The sequence below is a fragment of the Myotis davidii genome, unplaced genomic scaffold, assembly GCF_000327345.1.
Source record: "Myotis davidii unplaced genomic scaffold, ASM32734v1 scaffold269, whole genome shotgun sequence".
In the NCBI taxonomy this organism is placed as follows: domain Eukaryota; kingdom Metazoa; phylum Chordata; class Mammalia; order Chiroptera; family Vespertilionidae; genus Myotis; species Myotis davidii.
This window is the reverse complement of record NW_006383008.1, coordinates 3767797-3783357: the sequence shown is the minus strand read 5'-3', so window position 1 is coordinate 3783357 and position 15561 is coordinate 3767797.

The following is a 15561-nucleotide window of genomic DNA, read 5'->3' as shown; positions in this document are numbered from 1 at the left end:
TAAATATGTTTAACATTTCTTTTAGGCAAAAGACAATGTAAGTAAAAACCTATGAGTAATAGAGCCAAATACAGCAGGAACTAGGTAATGTCCCTATGCTTCTATATTGAAAGGAAACCAGATTTAGTTTTCATGCTGCAAGGGAGGGAGGGGAAAAGGATAATATTAGCCAAATATACCAACTCATTTTTTCAGAAAACAGCAAGATTTAAGAACAGAAATAGGGAAAATAATATGAAGAACATCCAGACATTTTTACAACTCTATAAGAAAAAGCATATAACAAGATAATGGATTTTGTGGGATAATTCCATGTTTTCCCATAGAGAACAAAGCCATTCACACAGCTTTCTGTGGGGCACACTGCTTCAGTGCTTCTCTAAGTGGCTGCTGTGGTTTTGCTCTGTTCATTCACATTCGGTCACTCAGCCCTTTTTGTGTGCAGAGCCCTACATTTATGAACAGATGCCTGGGATCTGTCAGTGACCTTCTGCTGACCAACTGTGTGTGTACAATTCTCTCTTCTTATCTGGACACTTAGAGTGAAGTTTGGTAAGTAGTGTAAGATTCAGGAGGGAAGACATAAATCAAAACTAAAATCTTGATTTCAACGCCTTGAACTCTTGCTATATATTTTGTCATTCTTGGGCCTTAGTCAAATGTTTAATGAGACCCAAAGTATTTGAAATACATGTCTTTAAAATCTAAGTGGGATGCAGCCACATTTGAGTAAAGGGCTATTAAAATGATGAAATCATTATATTGTATCCAAGGATAAAAGACATTGTAAATATTTAGTCTTTCACAGTCACAAACCACTTAAATGGATGAATATAGTCTATTCATTGGTTTATGGTTCTAATAGCCTCCAGGAAATGTCAAATTCACATGCTCTCCCAGAGCACAAGATTTAGCTTTTGGGTTTTTAATTTAACTAAAAGATGTGTAAAAGCAGAGTCACTCAGCTCCCTATTGGCTGCACATCTGTGTAGGATTATATGCAAACAATATTTGAGCAAACATTGGCAGTCACATAGACTCACTAGCTTGACTGTAATTAAGTGTGTGTGTGTGTGTGCGTGTGCGTGTGTGTGTGTGTGTGTGTGTGTGTGTGTGTGTGTTTAAAGAATTGAAGGAAGACAATTTGGAGAAGAACTGTTTTCAGCAATAATCTTACATATGAGGTAAGGCTCAAAGTTGCCAAAATGGAATCTGGAAATAGACATCCTTCAGCCTATGTCTAAAATAAATCATAATTGTTCTGAAAATGATTAACGCTGGGTGACAGCCAATGTTACTTTGATAAAATAGTACTTAGTCTTATTCTACAATTGAGTAGACAGCAAATGGCTCACCTTTTGGAAATGAATTAACTCTTTCATAGAGGTTTATAGTAATTCCAAAATATAAGCCAGAAAAAAAATGTCTAGGATGCCAGGAACTTGAACAGAGTTTCCATGTGCAGCACACAATTGCTCTTTTTCTATCACTGTCTCACACTCCTCTTATGTTTACTTGTTTGTTTCTTATCTGCAGAGTTTGGTGGGCAACATACCTATTGCTCAGGGAGCTTTTAAAAAACCCTCTCTATTAATTCAGCTGCATGAAAGAAGTTAGTAAACAACAGCATGGCATCATCACTTCTTGGTGACCTTTCAGTTTGCCAAAGTCACACAAAATATGTTTCAATACATTCTAATATGCTGGGGCACAGGAAGAACAAATTCCCACAATTTGTCAAACATAGTTCTTACAATTGTAATAAGATCTTGAGGTGTCCTGATTCCTGGAATGCAGAAAAACTGGGTCTCTCAACCTATGATGTATTTAAATGCCTCTTTTAGACACACATCTCCCTGTTCAACAGCACACTCCCTATCTGCAACATAGCCAAGCCCAGGCTCTCCCTTCCCAGAGGCATAACTTAAATCCATCTAGAAAATGATTTGATCTGCAGAATGCATATCATTTTAAACTGGAAAGAAGAATAAAGCCTTGGAGACGGCACAGAATGTGGTTATAATAGTCCAAGTTAAAAATGACCAGAGCATCAAAAAGGGATTTGGCTGCTAGACTAGTGTGGTTATTAATGGACAAATGCTCTTTCCTCAACCGGGGAATGGCTTCTATTCCTCGTGGTTATGGGAAGAGGAAATGGAAGGAGACAATACTTTACTGGCAGACACATTACTGACCCTGCAGAGGCAGCAAGAATAATGAGCAGAGAAGTTTTAGAAAAGATCCAAGCAGAATAATTGCTGCAGGAAATGCAGGACTCCTTGGACATGATGGTGACTGGGTTGGATCACCCGCTAACAGAGTAGGATCCATCAATCAAATACATTGGTGAGTCAGATCATCCTGGAATGTTGAAATCACGGAGTCAGAAGCGAAGGCATCCTGATTCCTGTCCATTTGTGAGATGTAGATATTTGAGGGAACCAACTATTCACTCCTTTCATGACACATATGGACAGCCTATATATCTGGGACGATTCTGAGTTCAGATATTTATTCTGTCATCTGAATATGTCCTGATTTTTTGCTTACAAAAATATGGTTATCAAAATAATACACAATGCAATTTTCAGACTTTTATAACTCTCCAAGATAAGGCTTAAAGGAACCGAAACGATGAGGGTATTTTTCTTAATTACAGATTTTAGTAAATGCTTTTTGTTAGAAAGAAACACATATTAAATGTGTGCTTTTAGATTTGAAGTTTGCTCATTTCACATCTCAAATCTGTTTACTTATAACAGAATCAAATCCCTATGAAAACCATATTTGAAACTAGAGTCAATCCAATATAGTGCATAAAACAGGTGAAGGAGAAATAAATAATGGAAGAACATAAATAAATAAAATTAAATGAGAAAGAAATCCCTGTTACTGTAGGCTAAATAATATTTAGAAGTGACCCCTTCTTAGGAGCAGATATTCTGTTTAGTGTTTTTTCTTCCTCACTCTTTCATGTTGACTCAGGGAGCCCAGAGAATAGCTTCATCTGGGGGCAAGAGCACAGTGAAAGGAGTCAGGCAGAGGGACAAACCGGAGTTGATCCCTGCCACTTAGAAATTGCGGCATAAGTGGATAATTCCTGAAGACGGCTTTTGCAGAACTGTATTTTTAAGATGCTTAAAATTCTTCCACTAACAACGCATTCTTCCACTTGTGATGTATTATTGAATTTTAGAGCGGGAACTTATCAAGGCTTCGGGGGCCTCCAAAACACAATTTGTTTAAATGAAACTCCTCCTGGAAATGGTCATGACATTATTGGCAGGCATTTGGGCAGTTTTCTCTGTAATCTTGTTAGAAAACCTTGCTTGCTGGAGAGGGAAAACAAGACGATCCTCGAAGGAGCGAAGAGAAAAGGAAAACCGGTGTCTCCTCTCGGAAGAAATGGGAGTAGAAGGTATCAGAAATGGCCCCCCTCTGGCTCTCGGCCTTTTCTGCCATTTGCCCCACTCTGCGGTACAAAGGGGTCCAGCTCCCGCTGCTCTTCCCGGTGATGTTATTGGCAGTCAGCTGAGAGTCTGCACAGAGAATGCCACAGTCACCGCAGGACTGTTTCTGTGTTGAAAAGGCAGACCCAGCTTTTTGGCACGCCATCAGAAGAGAGGTGATTTCCTCACAAAGACAGAATGCTCACTCAGAAGAGATTTTGGAAGTTTGCCCTCTGCTAGGGAACCTGGTGAATGGTTTGAGTTTTTCCAAAATTGCTTAAAATTTAGCTGCTAGGAGGCTGTGCTGATCGCTCCAATTTTCCTTTCAATTTTGCATTTTGTTGGATGCTTCCCTCAAGTATTTCGGTGAGATGCAGTCATTAGTCAGAGCTGGAAGGGTTAGTATTTATTTTGACAGTCACCAGCCTATTTTGTCAAACAGTACACACTACTGCTCCATTTGACAGGTGCTACTCTTAAAATCTTTCCATTCCTGGGTCTCCCTTTGAATAAGGCTCCTAGATCTGTTGTTTTGTTTACCTTCCCAAAGGAAGCACAATGTGTCTTCTGGTTGATAAAAGCTTTGTTTTGTTGCTACTCTTCAGTGGCAGATTAAACAGCCATTGGTCAAAAACTTTTTTCTTGACTTAAATCTAAATTTTGCTGAAGTGCTTAAGCTGGGAACTAATGGGAGGTAGAGATAAAAGAACAAAAGATAAGATAGTGAACACAATGGAAGTAGAGGCAAGAAAGTACTGCCATTTCACTACAATATGCATTGCTTAAGGTTAGAAAGGTCAAACCAAGCTTTCATTTTAATGGTATGGGGTTTGGCTTAAAGGGAAAAAAAAAGCTGCATAATGAGTTCCATACTCTCACAGAAGAAAATGCAGGGGGCTCTGGCAACACAGAGGCGACCACTAGCCCAGATTAGCGAGACAGGTAGAAGGCGATGCTTAAATAGATTTTTAATGATAAATGGTAACATAGACAAAAGAAGAGTTGCTGGACAGGGAGGAAGGATGATGAATTTGATTTTGGTATGTCACTTACCACATATCATGCAAACATTGGGAATTTTTTTTTTTTCTTGATGATTATGGCCCATCCCTGTTTTCCATTCAGTTCTTTAACTTTCCTTTCTGCTCGAATGTCACCTCCTTACAAATCCTTCTCTGGTCCCTGAATGCAAACACTTCTCTATCACCTTATTGTTACTTTCTATTTTTAAGTTTGTTTTATGTTTCTTAATAGAATGTTCTATTATCTATCAGGAAGAAACAGAAAATATCGCCAGTCTCTTCTCTTTTAGCAGTACTGTGCAACACCGTGCCCTGACATTAAGTGGGTAAACTGCAATGAGTTTATTCATCGTGATCTGGGTTCAGGAATGTGAGTAAGGTTCATCGGAGATAATGTATCTTGTATTGTGTCCACTGGTCTCACTCATTCAGGTGGTGGCTGGGCTGGAGGACCAAGGGTGGCCTTACTCATATGTCAGGTTCTTGGTGCTGGGCTGTTGGCTGGGGCCTGAATCCTAAATGACCATTTTCTCCAGAGGGCAGCCTGAACTTCTTTAACAGGAGCCCCAGGATAGAAAAAGAATGAAAGCAGCAGTTACCATGTCACATAAAGCCTGGGTCCTGAACTAGTACAGCATCACCTCTACTGCCTTTTGTGGTCAAATCAATTCTAACACCAATCCAGATTTAACTTGAGGAATTGCATGGACATACAGGCCCAGGAGGAATTTTTATAGCCCCTTTTGCCTACTTTTCATCACACATTCTAGAATTTGAAGTTACACGGAAAAGTATTCTAGTTGTGTGAAATCAATAATATAATTGCTTTTTTTTCCCTTATTGTCTACTTTAGAACAACGTTGAGTAACACACCTACATCTCTGACTCTGATTCTGTTTAACTGGGATCTTTTATCTCTATTTCTTTATTGGACATTTCTCCTTATAATCCACTATCACTTCAGAAACAATATATATAACAAACAAATTCCTCTATCTTCTCATGCCATTTTTTTCTCTTAATTCCCCAAATCCTTGGAATAAGGCCATACATATTTCACACTTTTAGAATTTGGAACATGATAAAGTATATTGATTAACTCACAATAGCATTAATTTAAAAAGTTTAAACACCAATTTGGGGGGCATAAATGTCAACTTACTGGCTTTATTGAAAATTAAAGAAAGTATATTTCATAGCTATGTCATTGTTTTTGTTATTTTGTATTCTATATTATTCTGTGTTCTTTATAAGGCAAACTCAATTTAAAAGAATAGCATACAAGAAAATAAGAGGGATGGAATAAAGGACCACTGAATTGATAGCCAGATGAAAGTTTTTAAAACCTAATGCTAGATGCTGGATCAATCTTGGAAATAATATTCCTTTCAGTTTTACATTAAGATCTTTATACCTATTTTTTTTAAAGTCATAATATTGCAGCAATTACAACTTTAGGCAAAAACATTTTGGACACCAAATACTTTTTTCTCCCCTCTCACCAAAATATGATTATTTTAATTACTGGTAGCAACAATTAATCACTAACTGATTCATCAGCCTGCAGCTGGGATTAGAGAGCTGACTTCCTTTTTTTTAATTCCTATTTTATGTTCTACTGTGCTCAGCAGGGAATGAGCAAGCAAACTAATAACCTTTCCTATCCTCAGTACCTTTTCTAATACCAGCAAGAAGAAAATTTTGAATATTTTCCCCAACTACATTTCCACATACACACACATGTCTTAAAGGAACTTTAGAATTACAAATTTTGATACATTTTGCTGTAAGAATAAGGCATTATAGAAAAATGTTTAAGATTTGACCAACTATTCTTTGCTATTTTTCATTAAACAACTCTTCTTAGGAAAATGGCTATATACCTGACTCCAAATGGATAATGATTTTTCTGTTTCTTGGCTCCCTGAAATCTTGAACTTCATGTGAATGATATATAAAATGCTGCATTAAAGTCCATAGACAGAGAACAACGACAAGCAAATCTATTAGTTATATAATGTATACATATTTATACATTGGAATAAGCTTTCCCCCCCCTACTTCTAATGTATGAAGTCAAAATTAGTTAGAAATTTATTTGAGTCATCTGACTCTATATATGCACTGTATGACTATATACCCATCTTCTCAGTAATAGATCTTCTTCTAATATTTTAGTGTTCTGATGATCACTATGTTGTATTTCCTAGAATTCAGTGCAAGGAATTGTAACTTATTTAGGTAATTCCTAGGAAGTGCCTCTACTCCAGAAGAAGTGCACTTAGTGAAATGGTTCTCAATTAAACAATCTGTAGACTTCAAAGTATCTACAAGTGTTGAAGCACAACTTGTGTTATGTGGGCATTTCCCCCACTTCTCATTAGTTTAATCCAACATATTAAAATAACCTCCTTCATGGAAATCAGCAGTTCTCTTCATTATAATCACACTCATTCATTCATTCATTAACATAATTATTGTAAAGTTCAGTATCCCTTGAAAATGTTAGCTACAAGTGTTTCCCCCTCTAATTTTCCTTAATGGGACTGAAATCATAATTAGTGTGCATTTGTAATATTACGCATACCAAAAGCCTTGAAGGGTCTGAGACTTTATTCTACTTGTGTGCCAAGTTAGCTTGTCATGGGGGCTAACAGAAGACATGAGGCTCCTGAATCAGAAACAGAGGACTTCATTACTCACCGCAATAGCAGCCGTCAGCATTTATGCTGGTGTCCCACAGGACGGCATTAAGTGGGCCAAGTGGCTGCTCACACACAGTGGTTTGTGTTACAGGAGTGGAATTCCAACCTTAGGAAAACTGAATCTTTTCTAATATGTAGTAAGAAGACCTAATTTTTGTCCCAAAGGGAAGCATTATCTTTGTCATTCTGAACAATAAACATGCAAGGCCTATGGAGAGCTGTCTACTAACAACATGCACCCCTCAAGTGAACACTGTCTTGTCTCCTTGAAAATATCACTGTGAGTACCCCACTCTGTCAGTCATATTCATTAGTCTGACTGATAGAGATTAGGATTAAATCTATTCCATTTGTCTCATACTATGTTTAATTAAGGATATTATCAATAGGACTTGACCAGCAGCATGAGGAAATATACAGTGTTAACATCAACTGCCTCAGACCAGACCACCTAAGCAAACTTTATAAACCATCTAGACTTACCTTAGAGATCAAGGTGTGCATCTACAGGATTGGTCCAGATAGTTCAACCAACATGATTGGTTTCCATAAGTTGTGGTCCTAAGGATAGATGTCTCTAATCTGCCAGTCTGTAGTCCAGAGGGTAGTAGAATGCACAGTTTTAAACTCTTGAAAACAGCTCAAGAGACAGTAAACATAAAATAAGGTTCATTGAAGAGAGTATTGCTCTACTGAGTTGAACAACCATGTCCTTGTCCAGCTCTGCATGGCTGGTGCTGTGGGTGAACAGTGTGGCCCAGTGGACACCAGCAGCTTTCAGCTTAGATGAGCCATCAGTGAACCAGGACCAGGCATTTAGGACAACCTCTGCGAATCAAGGTCCCTATTATGCCAGCAGCTTTGCTTCAGTTGGTGGAATAGAGCACAAAAATGTCTCCAATAAGATGATTGTCTTTTTTTATTCTCACATAAAGCAAAGATGCTATGGGGGTCAGGCCAGCAACATTACTGAATGTATCATTTCAGCTTGACAAGTAAGGATGGTTGAAACCTTTCTTATTAGCCATTGTCAGTCATCTAATGGCTGAATCTAATTCAACTCAACCCCAAATGGTAATATTAGATTGGAAAGTCACAAAGCCTGCATGGGTCAGGTATTCAGTTTTGACTAGTGTCTCATAGCAAGCTGATTGCTGCTTTTAAAAGAGTGCACCTAGTAACTGTGTCAGGGAGGCTACAAATCTAAAGCTCCAAGGAACATCTCTGGGTTTAGAATGCCTCCCTTACCAGAGATTCCAATGAGCAAATCATCAGTCACAGCGACCGGTAGCTGAAAGAGGTCAGTGGTGTAGCGAACATGCAACACTCTTTAGATAGCTTCCAACATACCCTTTTAGTCTGGGCCTCGGTCAAAGAATGCTTGTTTGTGGACTAGCCAATATAACGTTCCAAGTAGAATACAAATAAATAACATGATCATTGATAAATTATAATATAAGAATAAACTCCGCGTTTAACATACAACTGTAAAACTACTTTTGCCCACCCATGTTTACAGTAAGTGGTAAGATCATCCTTGCTGACACCATCTGTTTTAGCTTTGAGGACTCCTTGGATCAACTGCTATAGTCACATTGCTTTCTAGTTGAGCTTGTGTGACTTATTCCCTTTGACCAATTTGGATCTGACATACACAGGGGCAACATTTTTTAAAAGGGTTTCACCTATTCTAGGGCCACTGCAGTGTCATTATTTAAAAACAAATAAAACAAAAAAAAAACATCTTAAGTTATTGCCTGGTTTTAACATAAAGCCTTGGGGAGTTTTTCAATTTGTTACTGAACAAATTTATCTAGATTTACTTGGGCCTATTTTCCATTCATTCACGGATCATTTTTATCAGCATTGCAAAGAGCATCCAGGGCTGTAAGAGGAATCTGTCTTTTTCATGGATATCGCTGAAAGGGCTGAACCTCCCTCATAGAAGGCATGAGCCACTGCAAAAATCTGAGAGCATTTACTGTCATCTCTGAAAGGAGCTAGGGATGACATGCTAGTCTGCAGAAGGGACTACGACATAATATGCCCCGATAATAGGCATCATATACCCCAAGTCAAGCTTTATTTCCCTCCAGTCTCATCTCCCAAGTTAACTAACCAGCATTCTAATGGTTTGCCTGGTTTCTGCCCACAGTGGTCATGCACATCCCTCTCTTCTTCCTCAGCATACCTCTTTCGAATGAAACGTGGTAGAACCTTCTGCCACCAAACCTCAGGACAAATCTTAGCACAGTTATTGCAGGCCTGAGGATGACCACCAGATGGGCGCTTTCATTCCCCAACTTACAACACCCAGGGCATGACTTGGACAGTTAGTTATCTTTACTCCTACTTCCTAGTGTTTGGCCAGAAACCATCTCCTCAATTTCTCTTAATTAAAAGGCACGAAAGAGAGAGACCCTTTATCACCCTGTGGACCATACATGAACTCCCCTTTATGTCTGTTAGTCAGCTCATGAGACCCTCAGTTTTCCCCTTGAGGAAGCCTTGTCTCTGTTGGTATCACCTCTCGCAGGAAAATGAAAGAGTTTGAGATTTTTACCCAACTAACAAGTTATTCTGGCTCTCTTTCATGAATGTTCAAATAATAATAAACAAACAAACAGACCTCTTGGGTGTACACAATGGACTTTATTATTTCCAATGTCTCTGATAGTCAGAGTGTCAGTGTTCACACTGGTTCACCAAGCTTCCGTTCACACAGAGGAGCACATCTAATGGGTTACAGTACAAGGGAGTAAACATGAGTTAGAGAAACCGAGTTCTTTGTGGTAAGTAGAATGCATGCCTGATTTTTACCAAAAGGGAAACATGCTTTTATTATACTGAACAGTAGCAAAAACAAACAACAGTGATAAGAACAAAAAAAGGAAAAACCTGACAAAAAACACAAAACAAACCAACAAAAAACCCAAAAATAAACCAAAACCAAAAAGCTGTTATTGGCTCCAGAAGGAGCAACTATATGTTTCTCCTGAGGCCCTTAAAGCAACAGTCCAGAACAAAGGCTTGTATCTCTTCTCATAGGGCATGCAGACACAGGAAAAGACCCAGGGAGAGTTGTATACTAACAACATTACTATGTAAAAACGCATAAAAGCCAGTGTTCTCCCTCTGGCTTTGTCTCTGTCTACATCTCTCTCCTTCTCTCTTCTTTCCCCCTCTGAAAGAAAATTCTGAAGAAATGTTTTTGAGGTGTCTGTCTTACAGCTTTAAAATGTTTACTAAAATTTTTCAGGATTTTAGTAAACCTGAGAATTTCTTTAACAACGTATAGGATTAAAAAACTACCTTTTCAGTAATTCTTAAATGGGAAACAGAATGAATTCTAATCATATTAATAAAATAGATAAGAAGAATGACTGTATAGAATAAATGGGAGACTGACATGTGGGGATATTGAACATCACAGAATTAGGAGCATCATGTGTAGCTAAGCAGATAATCAGACTGAGGAAATCGGCTGGAATGAGAAAGTTTGGCAAACATTTGACAAAAGAAAACAATTTGAGTTAAGTTTATAAATGAAAAGAAATCTAGTCAGTTAAGGTGATGGAGGAGTGAGGGTAAAGCAGTCCCACTTTATTGAGCACGTAATAAGTCTTCTCAGAGTATTCTGAACCCTGGAATTTTAGAGACTAAAGATTTAAGGTGGCTATAAAAGAATGAATTGTGGTAGTTGACATAGGAAGGATGAATAAGGATATCAATTGAAGCCTACTCAATGTTAGAAAAATCTGGCAATGTATCAGAGATGATGATAGTCAAAGCTATAAATGGAAGAAGAAAAAAATCCTCTTTGGAATTTTTCAGTACAGAAGTCATTGAACTCACTTGGAAGTAGGGTGTTTTGGACAGCCTGCTATTTCACAGGACATAAAGATCTTCTCTAGCCGAAACCGGTTTGGCTCAGTGGATAGAGCGTCAGCCTGCGGACTGAAAGGTCCCAGGTTCGATTCCGGTCAAGGGCATGTACCTGGGTTGCGGGCATATCCCCAGTAGGGGATGTGCAGGAGGCAGCTGATCGATGTTTCTCTCTCATCGATGTTTCTAACTCTCTATCTCTCTCCCTTCCTCTCTGTAAAAAATCAATAAAATATAAAAAAAAAAAAAAAAAGAAAAAAGATCTTCTCTAGTGGGAGGTAACAGATCAAGCCCTCCCAACTCCTGTCCAAAGATGCATGTGACACAAGCTTAGGAAATGCTTATTATTACATTATTTTTATTGTACATAAATATTCATAGCATCATACCACAGAGGAAAATTGTGCCAAAAGAGAGATAGAACTCCAACATCAACGCGCTTATGGAGCAATGTTATATGCAGGAAGAACAGAAGGAGAAATGTGATATACTGGCTTTTAATTTTTATTTGAGACTGATGCTCATGGCTATCTGGAGCCAGCCTCATTAGTAGAGGAGAAAAATAAATTACATTCCTATAATAGGGAAGTGCACTACAGATTCCAAACTCTAATTTTGGCCAGCCTATTTATTGCATAAATATGAGGATGTTATAACTATTACCATTTATAATTATGCTTTTTAGTCAGGTTTTGTTTTCCCTTTTATAAAAATAAACACATTTAATGTACAAGAGACATTGAATTAGGCCAGCTTAACTATTCTCTCAAGAGAAAATGCCTTTGTATGATCAAAGATTTTACATAGGGTATACACATGAGTACTTCCTTTTGATATTTCTATCTGGGTCTGTCTTGAAACTGAGAACTAGAAAGACAAACGGAGAAGTTAACAGATCAAGAATTAGTCTTCCTAAAATATATTTTGCATCTCAAGTGTAATTCCATAATGAAATGCATTTCATTTGTGCTTAGCTATCTCAGAAGCCTCCTTCTGCAATTGTCTCAAATCTTGCTGCCTGTGCAATCTATCTTGCAACAAAATCTAAATTAATTTGTACCTGTATCATAGAAGCTAAACACACCTGAAAAGTAGTCCAGCGGAAAGGCATCTGTGTACAGTGTCCTGTATACAACAAAGCAGATCTGCTTTGCATTGCAACTTAGAAATCCAGTTCTATCTGTACCTTTGTGCAGACATAAGCATATGGTGAAATTGGCTGAATTCTAGGAGTGTGGGTTCAGTTTTATTTTCCTTGCAACATCTCTAGGGAATCCACTGAAGGAAGGTGTATTGTCAAATAAATAATATAATAGCTAACATTTATTTAGTCTTTTCAATGTATCAGGCATAAAATAAACATTTGTTTGCAATTTCTTATTTAATTCTAACCACAGTCCTATGAGGCCGGTACTATTATCTATTATCTTCATTATAAACACATGAGAAAATGCAGGTTTAGATGGTCGCATAGCTTTTCTGAACTCTTAAGCCTGATAAATGATATTATCAGTACTTAGGCCAAGTTCTCTATGACCTTGGAGTTCAAGGTCTTCATCGAGATCTGTGCATAAAAACACCCAAACACAGTCTAGGATTCTGCCAAGAAATAAATCTAAAATTGATTAGAAAATAAAGATGAGGCATGCAATTCAGTTAACTTGATTTGTTAGAACATATTATTTACAAATGTTTTCTCTTACATTCCCCCATATTGGAAAGTTATCTTCATCAAGAGCCCTGGGTAGCAGAGTGGAAATCCAGCTTGGAAAGCTGCCCTGCAAACATCAGCTGCTGCTTTGAGTGGGACCTGGCATCTAGTGGGAGGTTCGGTGTGAGACCTCAGCCCTTTCAGAACCTTACACTTAGTCCATGATTGTAACCCCAATGGGAACTTCAGAATATCAACTTTATAGCTGAGTCTCTCAGCAATAGCTTTTAAAGAGTATTTCTAATTAGCAAAATACCTTAAAAAGATTTTAAGTTAAATATAGATTCCATGTTTAGGCATGTCATTGTGTACACAGCAGTCATACTTAGGAATTGGATATATATTGATGATAAATAAATTTTAATCTTATACAGTGATTTACTCAATAAAGTGTTTAAATTGTCTATATAATAAGTGCAGGCAAAAACAGCACAATTATGTTGTTTAATTGTGCTCAATTATCTTCCTGAGAAAATAAAATGAACTGACCGCTTGATGAAATAAATTATTACCACAACTTTGTATGAAGGCTAAAAGACAAAAGTATTAAATATAACTATAACTATAATAATTTGCTAATATATACACAAAGTAAAAAGACATAAATTATAAAATAAAATATATAAATGTGTGTGGAGGTTGAAGAGTAAAAATGTAGAATTTTAGTATCCATTAAGGTTATCAGGTTAAAATAGTTATAATCCTAATATATAAAAAGCCACGGGCCATCATGACCAAAATAACTGGATGGACGACCAAACGGCAGGCTGACCAGGCCGGCAGGGGGGTTAGTGAGGGATGACCAAATGACTGAACAGCAGACTATGTCGGGTGACCAGGTTGGCAGGGGGTGCAGTTGGGGGTGACCAGGCCAGCAGGGGAAGCAGTTAGGGGTGATCAGGCTGAGAGAGGGGGCAGGTAGGGGCAATCAGGCAGACAGGCAGGTGAGCGGTTAGGAGCCAGCTGTCCCCCCATTGTGAGAGGGATGTCCAACTGTCGGTTTAGGCCCGATCCCGGTAGTCGGACATCCAGGGGGTCCCAGATTGGAGATATTGCAGGCTGGGCTGAGGGGACCCCCTCCCCATGCACGAATTTCATGCACTGGGCTTCTAGTTATGTTTTATGTAAGCCTCATGATAACCACAAAGCAAAAACCTAAAGTAGATACACAAAAAATCAAGAGCAGGGAATCTACGCATACCACCACAGAAAATTATCACATAAAGGAGGGGAGCAAAAGAAGAAGAATGGAACCAAGTAATTATAAAGCAGCCACAAAACCACTAACAAGATGGCAGTCGTAAGTTAATATGTGTCAATAATTACCTTATACCTAAATGGACTAAATTCTCCAATTCAAAGACATAGAGTGGTGAATCCATCAAAACCATACATAAGTATATGCTGAGACTAACTTCAAATTTAAGGACACTCACAAACTAAAAGTGAAGGGATCAGGCAGGGGTAAACATATAGTTGTATCAGAGAAAATAGACGTTAAGACAGACTGTAATAAGAGACAAAGAAAAAACAAAACAAGATGGGTATCTACTTCAGGATCTTATAAGAATAGCAGGCCTCACCAAGGTCAGGAGGGCCCTTGGAGATGACCTGAAGGCACTTAAGACAGAATTTACAACAGGAATGATTTTTACCAATGGAAGCTATGGCAATCCAGAAACTGAGTGATAATACCTCCCAGCCCTCATCTCTAATAGCATTGATCCTAAGAATTTCCACGGTGGCACCACAAGTGATGGAACTCTTTGATGCAGCTATAGAGCATCTTTACTGTGAAAGATATGATAAAAATTTTTCTAAATAAATAATACGGGACTGCAGTATTAGAAGCTGACAAGGAAAAAATTCCAAATGTTCAACAAGAATACCACTAGTGAATATATAGATTTCTTAACAGATGAACTGATTGTCATGATATGGAGATGTAGGAACTGGCCAGAAGAACACTATGCAGTGGTTGTACTGATTTTTATTTATTTATTTGCCTACTCCAGTGCAAACAAAATTACAATTGAAATGTTAATGAATTCCTGTCTGTGAAGAAGAGACTATAAAATTCTGTTGGCAAAAGCAGCATTTTGAATAAATAAAAGGTTTGCTGCAGCTGACCACCTTAAATGGTTGAATAGTTAAAGGAATTTATAAGGACATTACTTTGTCTAAGTGGAAATGTCAAGTTTACATCTTTTCTATTGTTACTTTTAAGAAAACAATTTATATTGGATGAAATCCATGAACTTAATGTAGAATTTAAAGCATTGTTTGAATCTTTACTGTGACTAAATTTTGCATTGAGTTAAAAAGCAACAAACAAGCTAAAATTAGGTATTAGCCTCACCTCCCACAGGTATTCCTCTGGGAAAAGATTGAGTCCCTTATGACAGAAGTTGAATTTTATCAAACTAAAGTTTGTCCTAGCATACTCACGCTCAGCTGTAGTTTCAGTTTATAAAGACAAACATAATTAGCATATTGCTACTATTCCTTTATTAAACAAAACAAAAATATGTTTATTTTTTCCTCTAAAAGATATTTTTCTTATATTTTGATAGAGAAGTTCTACCTGACCTCTCCATAAGTTTATTTGAAAAGAGCACCAACTATCAATCCAAAGTGTTCTGCTAAAAAGGCAGAAAACAAATTACACACAGTGTTTTCTTAACAGTTCACACTACAATTTTTTTTAAATACATTTTATTGATTTTTTACAGAGAGGGAGGGAGAGAGATAGAGAGCTAGAAACATCGATGAGAGAGAGACATCGATCA